Below are 26,231 nucleotides of genomic sequence, written 5' to 3'. Positions count from 1 at the left end.
ATTGAAGACCTTGTACTGATGAATCTCATAAGCCAAGGAGCATAAGGCTTCAAGTCAAATAGTGACAATGCAACATTTGCCAAAGTCCGCATGAAGAAATCGTGAATGTTTATGGGAATCCCATGTACGATGTAAAATAGAAGATTCTTCATGATGCCAACAACATCTTAATCATCTGAGTTGTGGCCTTCTATAGGACTGAGGGTTTTGGCAAGAATCCGGTAAACTATCCTTGGCACATATAGAAAATCCTTCACTAGGAATGTGGTTCTTGGAGCTTGGCCTGCTGCCAAAGGCTTCATCAGGACTTGCATCATGTGATTTGGAAGCTCAGTTTTGTCATAGACAAGCTTTGCACCTTCCAAAGTGGGATCAACTAGAAGGGCACGAAGCAATTCAGTGGCTGGATTTTCGAAGTGTGTGTCCCAAGTCATCTAATCCAGAACCCATGTGTTGATTTAATGATCCTTGCTAGATATGTGCACAATGGCATAGAATTGAAGAATTAGCTCCTCATTCTAGTTGCAGATATCCTAGCAAAAGGCAAGGAACCAAGCTTCATGAAGGACAACAAGCACATGTGTGAAGCAAGTGATGGACTTCATATCCACGTGAGGAATTTGCGAGTGATGGAAGATTTCATTCTTCTCAAAAAAACACCGAGGAATACAAGTTGATTCGATTTGATGTCCAGCACCTCTTATGCCTAATTATTTCCAAGTCATATGGTGCTGCACCAGTGAAGAAATGATGCTCAGCGCAGAAATCATCCTTGTTGAACTTGGGTCTCCTAGTCATTTTGCCCTTGAATGGTAGTGAGGATTTTGCGTGAAGGTTTACTGTATGACGCCTCACATCAAGGATGGGATGAGGAGAACAAGTTGAGTCATTCTTGTTTGTAACGACATCCGACTTTTCCATTTCTTCAACAATGGCAGTTGGCACTGCACACATCCTTGAAGTTGAGGAATTTGAGCAGCATCTTCTTCAACAACAACCTGGGATGTGATTTCTGCAGCTGATGAAGCTGGAATTTCTCCAGGAATGGTCTTGAGGGGAGTGGGACGCCCTTCTGAGCGAGTCAATATTTCGCCAGTCTGTGGAGGGGACTGAGGAATTTGAGTGAGGGATGTGGTCATCGCTGAATTTGGGTGTGTTGCTTCCCGATATTCATTATTGATCAATGGAGTCATTGAGCCAATGTCCACATCATGTTCCATTTCTTCAACAACAACGCCTCCAGTAGTAAACTAAGGCTCGGGTGATGATACGTGATGAGGTGAAGCATTTGCTTCAACCTAAATTTCTTTATCGACCTACTCCAATGAAGCATCAGAGTGGTTTTCTTCATCTTCATCATTTGCCAAGGCATAGTCTTCTCCAAATGGAACTACTCAAAGGAACGCACAACAGAAATTGGGGTTGCATCTATGATGTCACACTGTTTTTTGCTACCACTTTCCCTTTAATGCAAAAATCTGAGCTTGTTAAAACTTTTTCAAAACTAATGATGTGAGTGCCAGGTTTGTCATTGAGTGACTTGTGTGATGATCATATGATGATAAAAACCCATTTCACAATATGATTTTATTTTCAAAACCCTCTTCTTGTTTCTGATCAGGGTAAAACCCTACTTTGAGTTGCACTACTTGCCCTTGATGGCAAGATTGGTTTCTACCAAAGTTGGTGATCTAATTTTAACTTATATTAGTATTTCAAAACCACAAGATAATTGTTTTCAGAATTATTTTCCTAATTAAATTACATGTCCATTTCTGAGGCCAGAATTGGTATTCCTAGTTGGAAAAATACGTTTCTACCTTAGAAAAATCTTATTAAATTTGGAGATGATCAGAAGGACATATATTTTCCATACATAAGATTTTAAACCCCTATTTATATTACAATTATTTGAGTAACTGAAAACCATTTCTGTCTGTTTTGACCTTTTGAAATATTTCCAAAGGAAATATTCTCAATAAAATCCTAGAAAATTCCAGTGGTATCCCTAAGCCATATTTGATGTTCACATAAAGTTTCACATTGATCCAAGGTGAATAAGGTCCCCAAATAACCCTAAAACTCCTTCTATCCAGATTGGCGTTAGAGCAACTCTACATAGGAAAGTTTGTCCACTAATGCTGAAACTTTGCAGGAGTGCCTAATACCTCAAATAAGGGTTCCACACCAGAAATGGGATTTGTGGGACTTAGTTTGCCCACACTCTCTTTGGAAGGAACATATCTGGTCAAATAGTGGTGTCTTCAAGTTTACAAAGCTAAACTTGTCCAATGGAGCTCAAACTTGGTGAAACCCCTTGTTTTAGCACTAAACCCAAACATCTTCAGTTGCAGCACCAGTGGTGGGGTGCAACCCCATGAAACCACTGCCGAGCACCTTCTGACAGATGGGTAAAAGCCCTCTTAGCCACAGCTAAACCCAACCCCTTTGCTCCAAACTCATAGATTAGGTGCCCAGTATCAATGCCCAACCCCAGTCAACTGGCCCCTCACTGTTTCAAAGTGGAAATGCCTAAAACCCCAATCTAAGCCACAGTTCAAAGCTGACAGCACCAGTATTCCTTGTCTCCCTTGACTAGCCAAAGCTCCCACGAGACCCAAACGGCTAGCCTCACTCCCAGCCAGTGCCAGGACATGCTAGACACGTCCAAAGTGCCTCAGAGCGCACCAGCATGTTGTGGCATGCCAAAACCATGCTCTGGGCGCGCTACAGGAAGTCACCGAGGTGGGGGCAATGCTCTCGGCCAGTTCCAGCCTCGCCCGAGGTGTCCAACCTGTTCCCCGGCAACCCCTCTGCAAAGACCAACCATCAAGGGCCCTCCTCTTCCGCGTTAGAGCTCGTGCGACGCGTGCCCGCGCGCACCAGAACGGGCCAAGGTTGCGCGGCCACGGATGTTCGACTCATCTCTCTCTACCTCTGTTGCAGATGGTTCTAGCAGTCCAAAACCACGTCCTCAGACCGTGGTTTTGACCCAAGCACCTCCCTGCACCCCCACGCATCCCACAGTGAGTCACCAGCGCCCCCGAATCGGCTCACTGTCGCGGGCCTATTATAGCCCTCCCCGCCGCTCTTGCACCCCTCAGACAGCTTCACCACGACCACTAGTACCTCCCTAGCCACCCTAGCAAACCAGCACAACCCCGGTGCTCGAGATCGATCGAGGCCCCTCCGCATCGGAGCTCCGGTTGATCTCCAGCTACACGATGGCTCCTGCGTTCCTCGACCCACCAAACTGATCCCCTCGACCCCAGGAAGCCACTAATGCCCGAGGGTGATGATGAGTTAGGTGGCCACTTTTGGTGAAGTGGTGCACCGGGTATTTTGAGTGAGTATGGTTTGGGAAACGGGATTAGATTTACGATGTGTCGACCATCCCAACCTTACCAGTACGACCACGTTAACCCTTATGGGACGGGGCTATGCTGATTACTCTGGTCGGTGCTAGCAAAGAGCCACATTACTAGTGGCGGGAGTGATGTGTGGTCAATCTCGTGATGGGGTCGTGTCAGGTGGACGACTATGCTATATTTATGAGTCCCAGGCACACCGTTGGTCCCTGCATGGTTGTTACTGTCCAGGGTCGGTGCTCGTAAGATGTACAACATGTGGGTTGGGTACCAATCGAGTGGACCTCTTTGTCTAGTATCGTCATGGCAAAGGCATTGATTGTGTACTTACCTCGGGTATGTTATATACCGCGAGTCGTGGATGACATGGAAGTTGCCTGGATCTCGTGGGTCCAGCGTATTACCTCTGTAGAGTGTAAAACTATCCGAATAGCCATGTCCATGATCAAGGACAGTTGGGTAATCCTACTTAAACTACGTCCAGTCATTTCCGCATAAACCAAGTGTGTGTGAGTGGTGATAAAAAGGATTTATTATGGAGGTAATGATATGACCAAGTCTGGTGACTTGGAATATAGGGTGATCCCGTATGGTTTAGCCCTCAACAGATATATTGATATTTGTAACATGTTCTTCAAAAGTAATTCTTTAACTTGATGCATATTCATGATCATTCCACCAAGGTGATTTCCACCAAAGATGCATGTTATTGTTATCCTTCGCTTTCAATGTTCATATCATGGGATGTTTGCGAGTACATTCAAAGTACTCATTGGCTTGCCACTGGTTATATTATTGACCAGACATGGAAGGACCGGACTTTGGAGATGAGTACGTCTTTGGAGACGCCCCTGCGAACTAGGACACTTCCGAGTCAGAATGCCTGTCAGTGTAGGCTTGATGGCATGGGCACCCACTTAGCCCCTATGATTTCCGCTATTACTTGTATCTGTATGATTTGGCCTTAGGCTCAACCTTGTGGACTTGACCATTCGGTCATGTGATGTAATAATTCGGTACTTGGATGTAAGACTCTTTTATTCGGTATCTGTGTGTTCGGTGAGCACTGATCTCTGGGATCCTTGAGCACGGTCATTCGGCGATCTCGACTTATAAGTCGGGGTCCCCACATATGGGTTCAGTTGAGTAAACCGGCATAATCCTCAAGTTCTTTGAAGCTTCTACAGATTTTATGCCTTTCTTTTCTTAGCAACCTCTTTTTTGTTGCCTTCGTTTTCTTCACTTTTGATGCTGAAGGAAGTGTGACTTTCTTCACATTTGAGGGTTTTGCTGCAATTGAAGTGGAGGATGAAGGTGGTGCAGTTTCTTGAAGCACGAGTGGTGCAATCACCCTAGGTATTTATTGAGGCGCAACCTGAGATGTTGCCCTCATGGTTTCAGATTCTTCACGCACATCACATTCTTTAGCTGGCCATGATGGTTCTTTAGGCGCAACATTGGGAGTTGCCTTGGCAATTTCTTCATGTGTAGTAAAGTCTTCATCTTCCCTGGTAGGTTCTTCAGCTAGCGATGCAGATAAGCTAGCCTAAGGAATTTGTGATTTCGATTTTGCTGCAACCAGTAAGTTGTGGTCATTTAGCACCAAAGTTGCCTTGTTGACGATTCTGCCTTGGCTCCTTTCCGGAATGCATATTATTGGTCATATTCATCACGAAGACCTTTGATTTCAGCTTGGTTTACAATAAGTGCCTCGGGATTTCATCTCTTTCTTCTACTGAGACTTTTTGAGTTGGTGAGATGTCTCATATTTCCACTTTTACTCCAAAAGTAAGGCCCTCAAAACAAGGTCAGGACTAGCAGGGAGATTCAGATTATCAAGTGGTGTGGTTGGATCCTTGTGACATATGCCAATGAAAACGAGTATAATCCTTGTGTCCAGTAGAATAGGAATGTGAGTATCCTTAGCTTGAGAACCCTTTGTTGCTTGTTCGTGATGATTTCTACAAGTTCTTCATCATCAGCTTGATCACCTAACTTAGATGGTACACTGAGGACCACTTTCTTCTTGTGAGGACTAGGCCGAGAACAGCATCCAGCAGTGGCCTTTACGTTTTGCAGAGTTAGACTATGTCATGGATGTGCTTGGGTTGAGGAAGAAGCTGCAGTTGGGGTATTCTAGCGGCCCTTGAAGAATGTGCTTAAGGAATCTGCACTGGGGATTTTGTAGTTGAAGAACTTGGCCAAGAGGGCATTGAAGATGAGGACTCTGGTTTCACAGCCGATTTCTTTGGCATTGCCTTCTTAGGAGTTGATCCACTAGCAGAGGCTTCAACTGAAGCCTGTTAATCTTGGTTAAACTTGGCAACAACTTCAACAACCGATTTCTGCAGTTTGGGTTGGTGTTTTCCCATTATTGAGGAAATTATTCTCCTCGCTTGATGCTCATGGGATCAACCATTTGGCCCTCAACAAATGGAGGACTTGGGCATGGATGATTAACTGAGAATGTCTTCTTGTGTTTGGGAGTGACATATCGGTATGCCCTCCACTCCTTCGCCCATCTATAGGATCGAAAGTATGTCTACAGGGGGTGATTACACTACTTGACAAGATAAAAAATTAGCATTTTCCCAATTTTTAGTGTGGGCCAGTTTTAGAAACTATGACTAGTCAAGTACACCCTACACAAGCATATCTAGGAATATTGCTGCGGAAAGTAAAACATGCAAGTGTAAATAGAGGGTAAGGTAGGGAAATCAAACGCAAAGGATGACACGACGATTTTTTGCATGGTTCCGATAGGTGGCGCTATCGTACGTCCATGTTAGTGAAGACTTCAACCCACGGAGGGAAACGGCTGCGAGAGTCCACGGACGGCTCCACCCACAGGGGGTACACAAATAAGCGGCCTTGTCTTTTCCACGATGGCTTCCGTCCACGCACGACTAGCCTCACTCACGGTAGATCTTCACGAACTAGGCGATCTCCTTGCCCTTACAAACATCTTGGTTGTCACATCCCTAGAACTACTACCTGGTGTTTAGCAAGTTTGTGCATCATGTTTTATTTTGAATTAAAAATGAAGTGGGGATTGAATAAACCCTATCACCTCACTTTAATCAAACCAATTCAAATGATCTGAATTTTCAATGAAACCAAAATGGCCTTAAAATGTTCCTATTTTCTGTTAAATTTTGGAAACAATATTTCAGGGGTGATTAATATTTTCGAGACACCTTTGGCATTTGAAATAATCCATGAAAGTCACTGGAAATTGCCAAAATATATAGCTATAACTAGTTAGCCTTTACAAAACGTTGAGTTATTTTGTGGAGCTTGGAAATATTCCAACTAAAACCCCACAAGTATATTCAATATTTTAGGGAATAGTTTGGAGCCAAAAATAAATAAATAAAATGTCAGAATTGTAAAACAGAATAGATAAACGGGAAATAAGTGGAAAACCTTACCTGTCGCCAGGCCCAGCCCATCCCCTCCTTCCTGTCGTCTTCCTCCTTGCCAGTGGGCAAGCAGGAGCTGGTGTCACTCCCTCCGGCGGCGACACGCAGCTGCGTGCCTGCCTAGCCACCTCGTCGTGCTGGCGCGGGGGATAAGCACCCCAGGGAGTCATCCCCATCGCTCTCTCCTCGCCATTCGCTCTCCCTCTCCTTCTTCCCCTCTGCCGCCATTGCCGCCGAGGTGAGCTCGCCGTCGTCAGCCTTCTACGGCCACGCAAGCTCGCATCCAAGACCGAGAATCGTTCTGCCTGGACGTCCTGCAGCTTCACGCACGAAGAAACGACGCTAAGAGCCCCTGCAACGCCAGATTGCCGTCGTCTTCCTCCTCGGGTCGCCGACGATCGGCGCCGTTGTTCTCCGTATTCAGGCCGTCCCCGAGCCCACTCTCGTCGTTTCTGGACTCCGTATGAGCTCAGGGACTTATTCCCATCGTTTTCCCCTTCTTCCCCTAGATATAGCCCCCGATTCCACCGGAGCCCGATGAGATCCGCCGCGGGAGCTCATCGTCGGTGAGGCTAAGGTGATCGGCTTGTCCATCTGGGACCACCACCAGCTTCGGCGTGTCGAGTAGGTCGTGTAGGTGCTTAGTCGCATCCGTTTCGCGCCCTGCTTCGGTGACCTCGACAAGGCCCAAGCTCCGGCAGCTGCCAATCTCGTCGCCGGTGTCGATTCCGACCACCCCAGCCCCTAGGGCTTGCTCCATCATGCTCCCGGGCGAATGGCCATTCCTCTAATGCATTCCACCATGCATTTGGTCGCCGGAAAGGCATTTCTGATGCCCTCTGTCGTCCCTGGAGCCACCGGCAGCTCATCCCCGGTGGGTTTGACTCCCGAGTGTCTATGACAAGTGGGGCCAGCCCTGGATAATTAGTTAAGTTAAATAAAAAATAATAATTAATTATTTAATCTCTAAATAGACACTGACATGTGGGTCCAGGTCTATTAATCAATCAATTAACCTAAATCTTAATTGTTTTAAACCAGAGTCACTGACAAGTGGGACCCACTGGTCAGGTTTAACCAACAACGACCACTTTGACCTGCTGATGTCATGCTAATGCAGTAATTACAATTTTGGTTTTAAAACAATTCCAGATTTAGTTCAAAACTTCAAAAATTCATAGAAATTAATCTGTAACTCAGATTAAAATAATTTATATATGAAAAATGATAAGAAAAATCCAAATAATCCAATGGTGCTATTTTCATGAGTGATAAAATTTGGTATATTTGAGCATGAGGTCAAATCTATTAAAAGGAGTATATGGAAATAACTATTTGAAGTGGCTTTTGAAACTATGTTTCAAACCAGCTTCAAATCAAATCATTATAGATGCATTAGCTCATACACAATATTATTGTCATGCCATGATCATGCATTATATTGTTGCACTTGGTGTGTATTGATTGAGATTATTTGATTCGGTAGGCTTCGATCCACAGGATACTCAGGAGTATCCGACTGAAGGAGTGTATCCTTCCGCTGATCTTCAAGGCAAGCATCATTTTTTATCATCCCGATAAAATCCCATGTTCTCGCTCCTGCTCTGACCTATTGCATTAGGACAAAATGCTTCAAATGCTTTTACTTCGGTAGTTGAACCCATTCCTTTGCATGACCTGTCTTTGTCACAGTAAATAGCTAAACCTTGCAACATAGCATACCTGGTAGTTGCTTGAGCCATGATATGCCTTATCCTTGCTATGCTTGCTATGCTTAGAGTTGTGTTTGGTCTGTTTATATGGGTGATGAACGAGAATGAATGGATGTGTTCTGGTGAAAGAAGGGTAATTCTTGAACCTATTTTGGTAAAGGTACCGATGAAAGGCTGTGTAGGAGTACATGGCGGGTTGTTTCATTGGAACCTCCTTAGGAACTGAGTTCCGTGTATGTAATCCAAGTCTAGCTACTACCACATGCTGGGCCCTGAAATATGACCCCGCTCGGCTTATTAATCGCCTAGTACTCGGTCCAGGAGTTGCAAGTAGTTTCTGGTGTTTGTAGTCATGCTGGAGGCCGTGCATAGTGCTGACCTTAAGAGTGGGCTATGACGCGGTAGGAAATGGCATGATGTACCAACTGGCACCTGGATGGTGTGCTTGGGAACCCTGCGCACATAGTTTGGGGCCATAGCGGAAACCTCGGCTGGACTTCCGTGCGGGTTCACTCTCAAATAGGCGATAAACCTGGACTAGGTATTAGCATGGTTAACGGTCGTGGCCGACTCCCTCGCTGGCCTTCCGCTTGAAGGTTGCCGAGGTGGGTAAAGTGCACATGGCGATAAGTGGTGAGAGCGTGTGTGAAGAAGTACACCCCTGCAGGGTTATGATCTATTCGAATAGCCGCGTCCGCGGATATAGACTACTTGGAGACATACGTTGTTCATAGATAACTTTAATGGCTACTCATAAAAGTATCAAGATAAGTGTGAGTATCATGTATGGCATTCCCGTAGGGAAACAAGAATGGATCCATGATGGTGTATTGTTGTGGTGGTAGTGGACTCGTGTATGACTTAACAAAGTTGTTCAAAATTAATTTAAGTTGTAGTATAGGCTAGCCAAGACTCAAAGCTGGCTTGCTGCATGAAACCCCACAACCCCCGTTTATTGATACATGTGCATGAGTAGATAGATCTCTTCTAAAAGTCTTGCTGAGTACCTTTGTACTCATTTTTGCTTAATAAATGTTGCAGAAGACACCCACGAGCCATCAGGTGGGTTCTACCTAGACCTCGATGATGACGAGTAGCTGGTTTCCCAGCTATGACCTAGCCCCTTTCAGAAGGGATCTGTAGATAGTCAGGCTTTATGAGTTTTCCTTTCATCTGTCTGTACTCAGAAAACTTTAATGCTTCCGGATGGCTTGTATGACTTTGTTTGTATGACTTGAGTGTCGGGTCATGTGACCCCTACCTGTATGAACTTATTATGCAAGGCTCTTCCGAGTCTTCTAAATAAATATTGTGATGTTGTATGGTTATGTTGTGATGCCATTGTTGTATCTATGCATATTGAGTATGTCATGCGTACGTGTGATGTGCTATGATATGTATGGGGTTCGACACCTGGTCGTATGCCTTTAGTAGCTCTCTTTACACAGAAATGCCCCTTTGTGCTTCCACCGAGCCTTGTTAGCTCGCTACTGCTCCGGACACATTGGTTGACCGGCATGTATCCTTCTTAGTTGATGTGTCTGTCCCTACGGGGAAATGTCACATGGTGTAATGGAGTCCTTGTAGCTCGCTACGACTCGTCTACACACGCTGATGACTGACACCTGCTTTGCTGGGTTATGTATGCGTGTCTCTGTACCGTTGAGCCACTTGAGTTTATGACTAGTTATGTCGACCCAGGTTCTTTGACATTGGAATGCTAGCGACACAATTGCATACGTGAGTCAAAAGGATCAAAAGGTCCTCGCTAAGATAAGGTGGCAGCCGTGGGGTTAACCGCGATGTGTTAGAGGCTGGATTCCTATGGCTTAGGATCAGGGTCCCGACATTGGTTCAACTCCACAACACGAAGTAGAAGGCTCCCAAGCGACACCTAACCAATCTAGGAGGCACCACCCTCCAAAAGGTAATAGATGTGGTAGAACAATGAACTCCTTGCTCTTGTGCTTCTAAAGATAGTCTCATCAACACTCAATCACTCTATCTCAGATTTGGCATGGGTAGGAGAGATTGATCTTGTGGAAAGCAACTTGGGGAGGCTAGAAATCAAGGTTCAAATGGTTGGAATGGAATCTCTTGATCTCAACACATGAGTAGGTGGTTCTCTCTCACAAGAATGGATCTGACAAGTGTAAGTGTGTTAGGAGTGCTTCATCTATGAATGTGAGGTAGGTGGAGGGGTATATATAGGCAACATCCAAAATCCAACTGTTACACTATAATTGACCAACTCGTTGACACCGAAGTTACAAACTTGGTGGCACAGACTTGCTCAAAAGGTTGCAACTTTGAATCTAGGTGGGAATGATATACACATCTCGATAGAATCGAATAGGTGACTAACGGTCACATGGCACAACTCGGTGGCACCGATATAGAAATTCGGAAATTACGATTTTGTGTACCGAGCAATAGAAGGTTGGCTACCCAAAATCGGTAGCACCTATGCACAACTAGTTGCATAAAAAAGGTAGGGTTTGCCATATGATATGTCTAAGTGTAAAATCGGTATGGCTGAGTGAGAAAAGTTTGTGGCACCGATTTTCCATATTTTTCTTGGGACATATATATTTTGTGGAAGAGTGGTTGAGTATTTTTTGGTGGCTATGAATAAGCGCTTGAGCAAAAAATTCATCATAATACCTCATCCCCTTTTAATAGTGTTTGCTTTCCTACGGACTCAAAGTGATTTCTCACAAATATAGAATGTAGAGTTTTCTTGCTTGAAGCTTTAGACAATCCTATTCCTTTCTTAATCAAAGGGGCATCTCCACACAATCCTATAGCCAAAGCATCTTTGAACTTTTTTGAAATTCACTTGGATAAATTCATTAGTCCAATGATGCATATGTTGTGATTAATTACCAAATCCACCTTAGGGAACAATTGTGCTCTGAATCTCCCCTTTTTAGGTAACTGATGACAACATATAAATTAAAGCTTCGACAAAACATATAATCAATGATTGGCATTGTCGCTTTGAGAGGTATCCCTCCCTAAATTTGTGCATTATTTTAAATTCGCATTTGAATGCAAATGCACAATCGATTAGGAATATGGGTTACTCTTCCATGTCACATACAACTTGCTGGTGTGCATAAAAGATAAGAATGGATAGGAATGCACATAGCACCCAAAAAACAAGTTAATGATCATGATATAGATAGCTCAAAGTTAATAACATAGTAGCATCAAATAATAAAAGCATATGATCAAACACACACACTAAATAGATAAAGTCATCCAAAAGACCAAATCAAGTTTTGAAAACCAAACGAGAGCAAATAAAGTCAAGAGCTCTCGCTCTCTCGAAGCCATATTCATCTATACACTTCCCCCCCTTTCGCAGCAAGTAGAAAAAGTTCAAAGGTATAATCTAAGCGTCTCTCTAGGCATGATCTCCTCCGGTAGGAGATGTTGGAGTAGTTAAGAGAGCATTGACGAAGGCTTCGACTGATGTCGCAGGAGCAGGAGCTGGAGGTGTAGACACTGGAGGTGGTGGAGGAGGAGATGAAGCTTGAGTTGATGAAGACGGTCTATCTTCTGGTACTGTCACAGCTGCTGACCCGGTCTGGGTCGAGAAACATGTGGTAGTACGAAGATGTGTATCATCATCATCATCATCATCTTCATCATCTGAGCATGGAATCTGCAGTGAGTCAACTTCATGCTGAAGCTACTTAACTATGGTGGTCAAATCTGTGACCTTCACATCCATATCATGGAACTTTGTTTCCACAATCCTATCTAGGCTCTTCTGGTTTACAGAATCTCAGAAATATTCTTCTCCATCCCTCGGATGGTGCTGACCAAGAACGACATTTGTTCATCTCTAGTTTTTAGCTGGGGTGGTGGAGTTGGAGCATTCTTAGCGGCCTCTATAGCCGCTGCCTCTACAACCTCTATAGTTGTAGCTGAGCTTGCATGCGTGTCATCCATCACAACTTCATTATCCTTGAACTCTGGCTAAAGTGGAAAATGAGGACGATCAAGCTGATATGCATGCTTGCCAATCCTAGCATTGATAAGCATCTGAATGTATGGTCATATCCTCAAGAACTCTTCTGATCTGCAGAAGTTCTCCTGATGGTCTCAAGAATCAAATCCATGACTTTGAAGCGAGTGTGGGTGTATAAATGAAGTAGCATATTGATGGAATAGCCTTTAATCATTTTTTCATCACCTGGTTTGAGCATCAGGGTATGCCTCAAGATACTGTTGGTAGTGGTTATTCCAGCTTGCGAGAAATAGACAAAACCAAGCTTGTAAGATGGTAGGTAGTCACTGGGCACTGGCTTGTACATATTGCCACGAATTTGTGATTCTTATTAGGTTCTGAATACACATCCAAGTCATCTCATCGTGACTTTGGAGCACCAATGATAGTAGCCTATTCTTCAATTGTGGCTTCATAGCTATGGCCATTAGTCATCCAGACAATTGTGCCATCTGAATAGAAATGAACTATTGAATACAATTGCATAATCATTTCATCATTCCAAGCAGTCATCTCTCTGCCAATAAACTCTTCAATGTCAACAAGATTGAAGTTCTCTCTCACATGAGGAAAGAAATCTTCATTGCCTGTGATGTAATTTCAGTCGACATATCTAATGGCACTCACTGCTCGACATTTGTCATACAAAACTGTCTCATAGAAGTCCTGTTGTTCTCTTGTATGAAACCTGGGATCAACTGCAGTCCTTCTCCTCACAGCATAGGGATCAATAGCTCTCCACTTCCTCAACCCTCCATCTCTTCTTTTCTTCATGTCTTCAATTCTTGGATGAGCCTCCCAGTGAAGTGCCAAATGAGGCCTTAACTTCATGAGAATAGGTGCATTCTCAACATCTTCCTCTGCAGCAAAGGCCGTGGAAGCAGTGCCTTTCTCTTTAGCAGTTGTAGGTATATCATTTGAAGTCATCTTGGGAGCTACATTGTTCTTTGGAGCTAAAGCCTTTGGAGCTCAAGTCTTCATAACATCTACCATAAGCTTCTTCTTCTTCTTGGGAGGAGGGGCGTTAGCTGGTACTTCCTCTTCCTCTTCCTGAGCAACAACAGTTTCTGCTGGGTCTTCATACATGGAAATTTGTCTACCAATGACATGAATAGTTCTATTCTTGGCTCTCCTCACACCTGTCTTCTTAGGAGGTCTCTCAAGGGTAAGTGCCATCCCTTGCCTTGCAGACTCTGGAGCTCTCATGTCAGAAGGTTTAGAGTACTCCTTCATGACAATTTTCTTGACAACAGGCTTCTCTTTCTGCTTCTGGGGACAAACTCTACAAGAACAAAATATGAATCTTCTTCATGCGAATTTAGCTTCCTCCTGGTCCATGTGGGAGCCTTGGGATGCTTAGAAGGGGGTCCTCTCAGGGGTAGTGCCTGAATCAGACTCAGCATGGGGCTCACTAAAATTGTTTTGACTGTCATCGGAACCTGACATCTTGCAAACCAAGATGACAAGCTGACACACAGACTGGCTGAACCTGTGAGAAGATAAGGTAGAGCTGAAAACATAAGCATCACAAAATTGTAGAATTTTCGAAAATTTGAACTTAGAAACTTTGGGTGTGATCTAATGAAAAATGTCTCTCATAGCACTCGGTTGAAATTTTGGAGTTACCGGGACTGACCACTCGGATTAATAGAGACTTGTGCAGCCTTTTTGGCCGAAAAGAACTACTCGGTCTCATCGAGGCGGTTCTCACTAACCCTAAAAACTAAATCGGTGGGACCAATTTTATCAACTCGATATCACCGAGATGCATGTAGCGGGAGATCATATCCAAACATTTATCCATTCTCTTATCTATGGAATTTTCTAGTGGTGAAGAGGAGTTTCACACTGTGGATTGTAGATGGGAGTGACCTAATGGGCATGAATCAGATAGAGGAGCGCATAAGGTGTCGGATTCATACCCTAGCTCGATGATGAATCCGCTAGGCAACGACAACGGTGAAGATTTCGTTGGCGGTGGTGTATCCCAACGGCGAAGGCGCATGGGAAAGCAAGGGCGACGACCAAGGGGTCCTGGTTCTCCAGTTTGGGGTTGGGAACACAACGTGTGAAGATAGAAATTCAAAGGATTAGGTCCTCAGGTATAAATACCCCTTATTGTCGGTGTCATCGATACTAAAATTTTGGTGCCACCGAGTTCCATTGTTGTCTATTGACAAGGAAACACGGTGAGGCCAAGATTATGGTATCGGTGGTACCAAGATGAAAAACCTAGATCAGCTTCGAGAATCAGTGGAACCGAGAATTTTCAGTTGGTTACACCGACATTCACAAAGAAGTTTTGGAAGGCAGCCCTTATTGACATGGAACTCCGAGTGCTCCTCAGACCAAGGGATCGAGAAGTGCTTGTTCAAGTTTTGTGATGTAGCATGAACATAACTTGAGAAGATAAAGCAATAGCAAGAGAAGGGTCCTAGGCATTCTTATATATCCAATTGTTAAAAGATAAATCAAAAGCCAAATAGAAACAAGTGGATATCCTTGAATGAGAAAATATATGCAGACCAACATGCTCACACATTAAGATGTCAAAAGAAATCATGATGAACATGCACAAATATCCTAGCATCTATCAAGCACTTTGGTGATGACAAAGTCATCTATATAGGAGTATATTGACTTATGAGTGAGGTAAGAATACTTGATCATAGGTCATACTCATCCATTGAGCACAAGTGGGTTTACCACTTTTACATAATGCATTAATATGTTCGTATCATTTAAGAGACGCTTGTACTCAAGTATTTGAGTAAAGCTCCCCCTAGATGTGACATCTCCCCTAAGAGGGATCAACTAACCTTGGGTTTTGTCGTAGAAGACTTGAAATTGGCGAAGTAGTGGTGGATGCTCGTTGTTGATGAAATTCATCTTGAGTTGGGAGCAATCCTTGTTGTTTCTTACTCTCCTCACCCACATGGGTTAGTCCCAAAGCAAAAGGAACAAACACAAATATATCTATGGACATGGAGTGAAATACATGGGAGGTGATGTCCAAAAATGCTTTAATTACAACTCACATTTGAGGGACTGTGTGACTCCTTGAACTAATGAATATGGTTCAGGTTGATTTCATATAGTTCTTGCCAAAATGAATGGGACTGAATTTCATTGGCAGAGTCACCCTCAAGAACTTTCTAGTTCTTCCTCTTGGGGACCCACATCACCTGGATGGCGATCCTTGGAGTTATGGTAGCACTAGATGAGGTAGTGCTAGAGTGTCCTTGGGAACACACTCAACTTTGGCTTGGGGTTCCTCAAATGAGTCAATGTCCTCTTGAATCTTTCCATTGCCCATGTGGTCTTGTGGTAGAAGGCCATCTTGTGAGGTTTTTCCCTTGGGAGGAGTAGGATCATACTTATCCTCTTGAGGAACAAACATGGGAATGGGATATGTACCTTCTTACCAAACATCTCCGTTGACATTGAGGTAACAAACACCTTGATTGTTCCGATGTCCTCCTTGCTTGCGCACAATTTCCTCAAATTGCTTACATCTGGCAGACTCTTGAAGAAACCTCTCTCTATAATCCCTTTCAGTAAATCGTTTTCTTGCTCAAGTGTAACTCGGCTAAGAGAATCATTAGTGGAATCAAGAGAGCTGCTAGCAACAATATCATTTGATTTAGCTTTAGCATTGTTGTTACTAGATGAAGAAACTTTCTTGCCTTTGTTACTAGTGTTCTTAGCTATACCTTGTGGAACAAAAGTAGATAAGAGTAATTGTTTGGCTAGATAAGAGGAACTCTTCTTTAGAAGATCATCATTTATTGCTTTTAGGAACAAATGCTCTTGCTCTAAATTTAGCTTCTCGAAGCGTAGCTTTTGATAAGTTCTTTCAAGCTCTCTATGATCTTCTAGTGTAGTTTCATGAGCTACCTTAAGAGTGTTTAATTCTTTAGATAGTTATTCAATTTCTCTATTATCATCATCATTCGATTTCTCTTGACTAGCATGACAATTAGCAAGTTCATTTCCAATATTGTCACTAGTCTTATCAAGGACCAATTCATCTTCTCCTAACAAGTCATCCTCATCACCATCAAAGTCAAAGTACTCGAGGAAACAAGTGCAATGCCGGCAACACCTACATCTTGACTGTAGTCAGAGTTGGAGTGATAGCTTCTCTTGGATTGGTTGTCATACTCGAAGCTAGAAACCCATTCACCAACATGAGCTTGATGTCTTCTTCTTGAACTGCTCTTGGTGTACTTGTCCTTCTTCTCCGATTTTCTGCCTCTCCGGGAGTGTCTTCGTTTATAATGATCTTCTCTACTCCTTCTCTCTCTGCAAAGGTGACTAATCTCTTGAGCTTCATCTTCTAGGTGACTCTTCTCTTCGTTTGTGGGAAGCCGAGCACTCTTTTGAAAAGTGTCCGGGCTTTCCACAGTTCTAGCAGTTTTGGTCATGACTAGACGAAAGCTTCTCATCATATCTTGAGCTTGAGTTTCTCTCTTTGCCTCTACTCTTGTGGAAATTGTTGAACTTTCTGACCATGAGGCTGAGCTCTTCATTGGTAACAAGGTTGTCATTTAAAGTAGCAGGAGCATCGATGGAAGCTTTATAAGCACTGCTTGACTTGTTGTGCAACTCATCTTTGCCTTTGAGAGACATTTCATGAGCAACAATCCTTCCAAGGACTTCAGTAGGCTTGAGATCTTTGTAGTTGGGCATCATTTTGATTAATGTGCACATGGTGTCGTATATTCCATCCAAAGCTCTAAGTATCTTCTCGATGATGAATTTGTCGCTCATCTCTTCGCTTCCTAAGCCGGTCATCTCATTTGTGATGAGACATAGCCTAGAGTACATCTCAGCGACTCCTTCACCATACTTCATCTTGAACTTGTCAACATGACTTTGAAGCACATCCAACTTAGATTCTCTGACAGAATCGGTACCTTTGTGCATATCAATCGAAGTATCCCAAATTTCCTTTGCATTCTCAAGTTGACTGATTTTGTTGAATTATTCAGGACACAAGCAGTTGAATAGGATGTCACAGGCTTGAGCATTGCATTGCATCAGCTTCAAATTTTCCACTGTGGCATCACGGTCCTGTTCTCTTCCTTCTCTGAAGAAATCACCTTGCACACCAACACGAACAACAACCCAAACAACAAGATTATTATCAAGAATATGCATTTTCATTTCATGCTTCCAACTAGCAAAATTAGTGCCACCGAAATATGGAACTCTGGTAATTTCCCTCACTAGACACCATACTCTCCTAGGTTGTGAAACCAATGTAATGGAGACCAAAGCTCTGTTACAACTTGTAGGATCGAAAGAATGTCTAGAGGGGGGCGGCTCATTAGACTACTCAACAAGATAAAAACTTAGCCTTTTCCCAATTTTAAATGTGGGCCAGTTTTGGCAACTATGACTAGTCAAGTACACCCTACACAAGCATATCTAGGAGTATTGCAGCGGAAAGCAAAAATGCAAGTGTAAGTAGAGTGTAAGGTAGGGAGATCAAACGCAAAGGTTGACACGACGATTTTTGGCATGGTTCCAATATGTGGCATTGTCTTACGTCCATGTTATTGGAGACTTCAACCCACAAAGGGTAACAGTTGCGACCGTCCACGGAGGGCTCCACCCACAAGGGGTACATGAAGAGGCGGCCTTGTCTATTCCACCACGGCTTCCGTCCACACATGACTAGCCTCACTCATGGTAGATCTTCGAGAAGTAGGTGATCTCCTTGCCCTTACAAACATCTTGGTTCAACTCCACATCACAAAGTAGGAGGCTCCCAAGCGACACCTAACCAATCTCGGAGGCACCACCCTCAAAAAGGTAATACATGTGGTTGAACAATGAACTCCTTGCTCTTGTGCTTCTAGTGATAGTCTCCTCAACACTCAATCACTCGCTCTAAGATTTGGCATGGGTAGGAGAGATAGATCTTGTGGAAAGCAACTTGGGGAGGCTAGAAATGAAGGTTCAAATGGTTGGAATGGATCTCTTGATCTCAACACATGAGTAGGTGGCTCTCTCTCAAACAAATGGATTTGGCAAGTGTAAGTGTGTTCTAGGTGCTTCCTCTACGAATGAGAGGTAGGTGGAGGGGTGTATATAGGCAACCACCAAAATCCAACTGTTACACCATAATTGACCAAGTTACAAACTCAATGGTACCGACTTGCTCAAAAGGTATCAACTTTGAATCTCGGTGGAACCGATGTAGATAGCTCGATAGAACCAAAATTTAACTAATGGACAGATACCACAACTCGGTGTCACCAATACAGAAACTTGGATATTTCGATTTTGTGTACCGAGCAATAGAAGGTTGGCCACCCAAACTCCATAGCATGATGTATAATCGGTTGCACCAAAAAGGTAGGGTTTGGCATAGGATTTGTCTAAGTGTAAAATCGGTATGGCCGAGTGAGAAATGTTGGTGGCACCGATTTTCCATATTTGGCTTGGGACAAATATATTTTGTGGAAGAGTGACTGGGTATTTTTTGTGGCTATTTATAAGTACTTGAGCAACCAATTCATCATAATACCTCATCCACTTTTAATGGTATTGGCTTTCCTATGGACTCAAAGTGATTTCTCACAAATATAAAATGTAGAGTCTTCTTGCTTCAAGCTTTAGCCAATCCTATTCCTTCCTTCATCAATGGGGCATCTCCACACAATCCTATAGCCAAAGCATCTTTTAATTTTTCTCAAATGTACTTGGATAAATTCATTAGTCCAATGATGAATATGTTGTGATTAATTACCAAAACCACCTTAGAGAGCAATCATGCTTTCACCATCTCCTCTCAATCTATTGCGCACACGTTTTGCACTTCTTCTTGTTTTCCTTGCCATGGGTGGATTCATATGGTGTGAAATATTCATCATAAATGTCCTCAGGAATTTAAAAGGTATTATGGACTTCACGCTTCTTTTGACCTTTTTGAGATCTTTTGACATCTACCATTTTCTTCAAATGAGGACTTTGAACTTTTGAGGATTCTGAGGATGTATGCAATTTTTCTTCGAGGAATGTTGCAGATGAATTAAGCTGATGAGAACCTAGAGATTCATAAGCTAACATATGTACTTGTGAACAGAGTATAGGTGCGAAGAATTTGAATAGGTTATATGTGTTCTAAGAAAATTTCAAAAACATCTCAAGTTGAGAAATTTGATCATACATGTCTTAAATAATTTCACTAAGTGTTCTTTTGTGAGGTTTCAGAGTTGTGTAGATTTGAAAATTCACGCAACGGAGGAATCTTGAAGAAAATCATAACATTTTTGAGCAAACACAGTGGGGAAGATCCCCATTGTAACTCTAATTTTCATTAATATGGTGAGACAATTACATGTGGTTGTACAAGGGTGTGATTAAAGAATAACAAATCTACAAATAATCTAGCCAAGTATGCATCCCTTCTTTCAGACTAGGTTTTGCCTTTTTAACATCATGTCAAAGTGCTCCTTGAAGGTTGAGATGTAGAAGGCCATGCTCTTTACTTTGTGATAAAAAATGATGTTGTTTCTATGTTTCCATAAGCTCTGGCAACCCACGATTAAACATTCTTTGAAACAATTGACATTTTTATCTCCTTCCCTCCATGAGAAACTCTATAACATCATAGTCTGTGTTCCATTAGAAGCCAATGGTCCGCCAAAATCTCTAACTAAAATCTTAGCGGAAGAATAGGTGCATCATGTGCTCATTCGGTTCATCATCACATAGGACACATCTGCTTGTCTCAATGTAGAAGTTTTTCCTTCTAAGAATATCTCTTGTGTTAAGTCTGCCTGAAATAGTAACCAAAAGAAAAATTTCTCCTTGGCCAAGGAGGAAGATTTCCATATCCGGTGGAAAGGTTTGGTAGCATCAATAGGGTTTCCGTTGTATTCCAAATATATTCTTTAATTGGAATATGTAGTTCCACCCTAATAAAATTGCCATGAAGTCATGTGAGTCATGATTATCTCTCCTAACGGTCAAAACTCCTAGGTTGTTGCTTTGTTGGACAACAATGGAGGACAACAATGAAGGACATTGGCAGATGTAATATCTAATAGAACTATTATAGTCAAGATTGCTCGCAGATGCAAGAGTGATGTGTGCATTTTTTGCATATGAGAATCGCTGGGGCATCATGTTGATCAGGGGATCAGAGCACCATTTATGAGTCCACAATTTTATGGTGTTCCCATCGCCACCACTACATGTTGTCATGTTTTTTTAAATTTTGCATAATAAAGAAGAAGTTTCTCCACCAAAATCATCCCACCCTTGTGGGATAACAAGGCACCTCACCATTAGCATAGTTATTATTCCAAATCAGTTTTACCCATGCGAGGTCATGTCTGTTAAATAATTTTTACAAGTATTTCGTGAGAAGGGGTGTGTTCTGCATGCTGAGGTCAAGAACTGCAAGTCCACCTGCTTTCTTAGGCACGCAAACATTTCCCCATTTGGCTAAGCAATTCCCATGTGTATTAATCCATTTTCCATCCTAGAGGAAACTTCTGTCAGATTTTTCATAGTGATAAAGAATGGTGAATGGCACTCTAATGAACACATAGCAAAGAATGGCAAAGCAGATACAATGGCTTAAGATAGACAAGTCTACCTGAGTATGTCATCATGGAAGCAATGCCATATAGTCTATCGAGCGTAGGTACCATATGCATTAGGTATATAACTCTAGGCCTAGTAGATCGCATAGGAAAACCAATATATGTGAAGGGCATGACTTCATTCTTGCATTTGAAAATGGTTGCCAATTCTCGTGCTCTTTCATCTATAATGCTAATAGGCACAAGGGAAGACTTACTTCAATTTAATAAAAGTCGAGTGAACTTTGAGAAGTTATCGATAATATGAGTAAATTTCTTGATTTGGACCACATTAGCACGTAGGATAATGAGAGTATCAACTGCATATTGAATAATATGGTAGTAGTCAGTGGAATTGGTTTCAATAGGTAGGGTATTTATCTTAGCATCATTGACAAGAATTTGAAGAAGTTCGCCAACCATAACATAGAGGAGTGGTGAGAAGGGGTCCCCTTGTGTGACACCACATTTGCAACATATATTTTTCCCGGGGAGACCATTAAGGGTGACAAGGTCACATGTAGTTGATAATATCATATTGAACCATCTAATCCATTTTTCACTAAAACACACATGCTTCCGCATGAACATGATATCATTATAATTAACCTTGTCAAATACCTTCACAAAATCAATTTTGAAAATAATGCTCTACTTCTTCGATTTGTGACACATATGAATGTATTCAAAGATCCAAGCTAAACAGTCTTGGATGTTTCTGGTTTTAATAAATCCATATTTTTTTTGGTAATCCTGGGTATGATAATTTGTTGGTCCCTATTAGCAAGAAGTTTAGTGCGGATCTTGATAGAAATGCTAACCAAGGAAATGGGTGTGAAATCATTGGGTGTTTCTAGATTATAATTCTTTCGGATTAAGGTGATAACAGTTGTGTTGACGAGGCCTAGAGACACTGACCCTTGATGAAAATCCTAGATAAACTTGTAGAAACGGTCCTTGATGACGTGCCAACATTTCTTCATAAAGTGACAATTGAGTCCATGAGCACTAGTCATTTGGCATGTGCATGATGATGTCATCAGTTTCTTATTTAGAGAATGGTCTCCCAAGTTCCAGAAGATTATTTTCCATGGCCAGATGAGATATGTCAAAGTTCTGTATATTCTTCGTTGATGTACCAATTCTATCTTAAATGATGCCCATAGGATGGCTACCTTTTCATCCTGATCTTAGATGTACTCGCTATCAGAAGATATTAGGATTGTCATACAGTTGTGCCTAAAAACTTGTGATACAATTACATGGAAATTTTTAGTGTTTTCGTCACCCAGATTATCCCATCTAATGTTTGCTCTGATACTCCAATATAACCTTTTTGCCTCCAGTACTTTATTGGTGTGGTTGATTAATATTTTTTTGAACTTCCTTTCTAGCCCAATGAGCATTGTTTGGTCTTCTAACCCACCAAGTAATTTCACATAGAAACAATAGTTGCCAATTGTTCATTTAATTGGGAGAATTGTTTATGCCATTTTTTCAGACCCCTTTTGAGAGACTTAAATTTGGCATTTGATTTTTTTCCAAGTCAAAGAAGTGAGTACAGTTATATCAGTGGGTTTCCACAGTTTGAGTGAACCCACTCAATTTAGTCCAAAATTCTTCAAACATGAAATACCTAGGTTTTAGGTATACTATTGTTAATGTGCATCTTTATTGGTACATGATCTGAGGTTATTTTAACAAAAGGGATGGCCATAGTAGAGGGATGAATAGCGGTCCAATGTGAACTTGTGAAGACTGAGTCAAGTTTTCTCAAAAGTGGTTGATCTTGTTTACTGCTCCATGTGAAGGACCTGCCTTTAAGAGGAATTTCAACATGAACAAGTTTGATTATGATATTATTAAATGTCATCATACTGTTTGGAATACTCCCTTGTCTATTTGTGTTGTCAGGCCCTCTAATGAAGTTGAACTCACCCAATATCTTCCATAGTTTGGACTGATTGATATTAGGATTCAGTAACTAGTCAGTGAATTCTTGTTTGCCTTCCATAGAGTTTGGGCCATAAACACTTGATAAGTACCAACTACTATTATCCAGGTTGGAAGTGAATTTTATAGTAATCTGGAATTATTTTTGAGATATGACTTCCCTTTCAATAGCTTACAATTCCATATAGTAATAACACCTCCAGAATTACCATTAGATGGTGCATAGCAAAATAGGTTAAATATCTTCGGAAAAATGTTCTTTATATATGCAACATGAAAGTGGCCTCTCTTAGTTTGTTGGAAGGTAATAATACAACATGTAATTTCATCAACTATTTTTCTTATATCATTCCATCTAACAACGGAATTTATACCTTTGACAATTTAGGATATTCCAATCCTCATTCATAGAGACAAACATATAAAGGAGTGATTATCATGGTGTGAGTAGCACAACATGAGAGCCCATTATGCACTATGCTGATTGGGTGCTAGCACTATCTAAGTGCAATTCTCAATCACATTATTTGTCAGATTTCGGACTTCGCAAAACCCTAAAGAATCAAACATATGGGCGTGTACGAAGATCTCTCCCTGCTCAACCTTGCCTAGCTCGCTACTCGATGGGAACGACAAAGGACTCACTCGGTGGTGAGAGAAACACAAAACACAACAGTTTACCCATGTTCAGGCCGCTAGGAAGCGCAAAACCATACTCTTGCTTTGGTGGATTGCCTCTCATGGAGGTTGGCGGATGAACTAGTACAGTGCTCTCGAGCCTCCGGAGACTGGGTGGCTTTGTGTGTTGCTCAAGGGTGAGAATGAACCGGTCCCCTACGAAGTATCCTACCATCTCTATATATAGCGGAGGCCTGGGTCCTCTTCCCTTATCGTTTTGGCGGGAAGGGATCCCACAATGGCCTATTTCAAAGGGGGACAAGGGAACATGCTTCCCCTGCCAAAAGTGGTCTTCACCTGCAAAGTAGCTGCCTGCGCTGCAGGGGTGGGTGCACCGATGACATCCGTCCTACCGGCGGGCGGCCATGGTCTTGTTGCACCAGAAGGGAAACCTTTAGAAGATTCCTTGGGGAATAGCGTTCGCCTTTGCCCTCTTTGCACCAAAGGGGAAACTGCACCGCCTGCTGCCTGCTGCTCGTCTGTCCTTCCTCTACGTCAGCCTTGACTCCTGATATTGGGCCTCGCCTCCAAATATCCACCGCTCCGGAGGGGTACTAAGGAGGCCCCCCTCCAGGTCTTGATGCCGCTCCTCCTCGCGAGGCTAGGCTCCTCGCGAGGGCCTTGTCCTGGGTGGTGTCATGCCAGTCGATCTTATGTTCATAAAGAGGGCCAGCCCTGGGCCACAGGCAGGCAGGTCTGGGTATCCCCGTTTCTAGAACGCCGACAGTAGCACCCAGGCCCAAGGCGTGCCTGGATTGGCTTCTCGGCGAAGCCTTGAGGGCGGCCCGAAGCGCCACGGTCCCTAAACGCCTGCGGGCCAGGTCTTTTAAATGATGAACCCGTATTCTTCATGCATCATCCCCTGACCACCCTGACAGGCTGCCTCCGCCTCACATCGATCCTGCCTCCGGCCCTTCCTCCCGCTGGACTCGACTCCTCCCCTTCCCTTGACTCCCGCGCACCGCGTCACCTTCGCTTCCCTATCCCCTCCATGCCTCCGAAAGGGGAAAAATACGGGGGCTCACAAAGCTTGACCGTCCTGGTGGCGCCTTGGCCCGCGCTGGGCAGGTCGACGGTGGTGAACCTTGAAGGGTTGGAGAAGGTCCGAATGGTGGTTGCTGGAGGCTCCAATGAGTGGGGTCCACATGGATCTGGCCAGGTTAGTGGCCCTAGGGCGAGGAGTCGCCCCACCCCCCCCCCCCCCCCGCGGTTCCTCTTAATATCCACGCCCTTCTTTCTGGTGTGTTGCCGCGGTTCCGGAGCTTCCTCAACACAGTGCTTTCGCATTATCAGATCCATGCGCTCCACCTTGATCCTGGTTCTTTGGTTCTTCCTTCGGCCTTCGCGTTCTTGTGCGAGTCTTTCGTTGGCGTTACTCCCTCCGCAGCATTGCTTCACCACTTCGTCTCCCTAGAGTTGGTCTCTGAGGAGCAGTGCGCCAGATGTATGTCCTTGAAGGCCGCCGACGCATCAATCCCGATGGCCCTAACACTGAGCTCCACCCCGATGAAGAGGGGTTCTGGTAATAGTGGGTGCAAGTTGAAACTGCCGAGGCTGGGGCTCTGTTCCAGCCTCCGCCGACCCCCGCAATGCCAAACCGAGGGTTGGGGCGCGAGGAACTCAGTGACCCCAGGCTGGCACCGACATTAGCCTGGCTGGAGAAGCTGAGACGGGTGGGGGTGATGATGGCGATGGTGGTGCGAGAGTTTATTTGCCAACGAATTGGTCCTCTTCAGCACCATTCCCATCCAATGTGGGGCTATGCGGGGCCCAATGACTCGATGAGGATCCATGTCATGCCTCTTTCCCCTAACGTCCTGCACGAGCTGCTCCGCCGGCTGACTGGTGGCAACCCTGGTGAGCTTCCTCGGAACGGTCTTCCGTTGTATAGCTTCAAGGCTCCGGGAGATCTTGCCGCGAGGATGCCCCCTTTGACAAGCAGGGGCTTCTCCCTGGGGGAAAGAGTGTCTCCGGGGGGGGCTGACTCTTGGGGCTCACGCCTACGGGAATTCTGGTCATGCCATCCTTCCTGCGACTGGGGCATCCAACACTTCATCACCCGCTCCCCCGACTCTGGCTCCGTGTCGAACCGGGGTTAATGGTGGCGAGTGATCGATGGTGGAAGGCATAGCCCTGCCTCAAAGCCTTGCTCGAGGACCGCCGAGTTCCCCCGCTAGGCCACCCTCACCGGCCGAAAGAGAAGGTCGGTCGAGGGCTGCCGTACCCCGACGTGTGGGCTCCGGTGAGGAAGAAGTGGATGGCCATTGATGAGTAAGCGCTCGTATTCTCCTTTGTCCTTCCTTATGCACCTATCTTCTGAACCCTTGCTCTTCAGGATCCCCTTCGGTGGCCGGAAGGCGGATCATCGCTGCCTACTCCTGAAGTCACCGGGTATCCCGCCGTCACTTCCCTCGCACTCCACAGGGTTCGATCTCCTGAGTCCCATGCACGTGAGACCCCCGCGGTCTTCCTCGGTC

Source organism: Hordeum vulgare, chromosome 2H, assembly GCF_904849725.1.
Source record: "Hordeum vulgare subsp. vulgare chromosome 2H, MorexV3_pseudomolecules_assembly, whole genome shotgun sequence".
NCBI lineage: Eukaryota > Viridiplantae > Streptophyta > Magnoliopsida > Poales > Poaceae > Hordeum > Hordeum vulgare.
The sequence above is the reverse complement of the archived record's forward strand: the minus strand, read 5'-3'. Positions refer to the sequence as shown.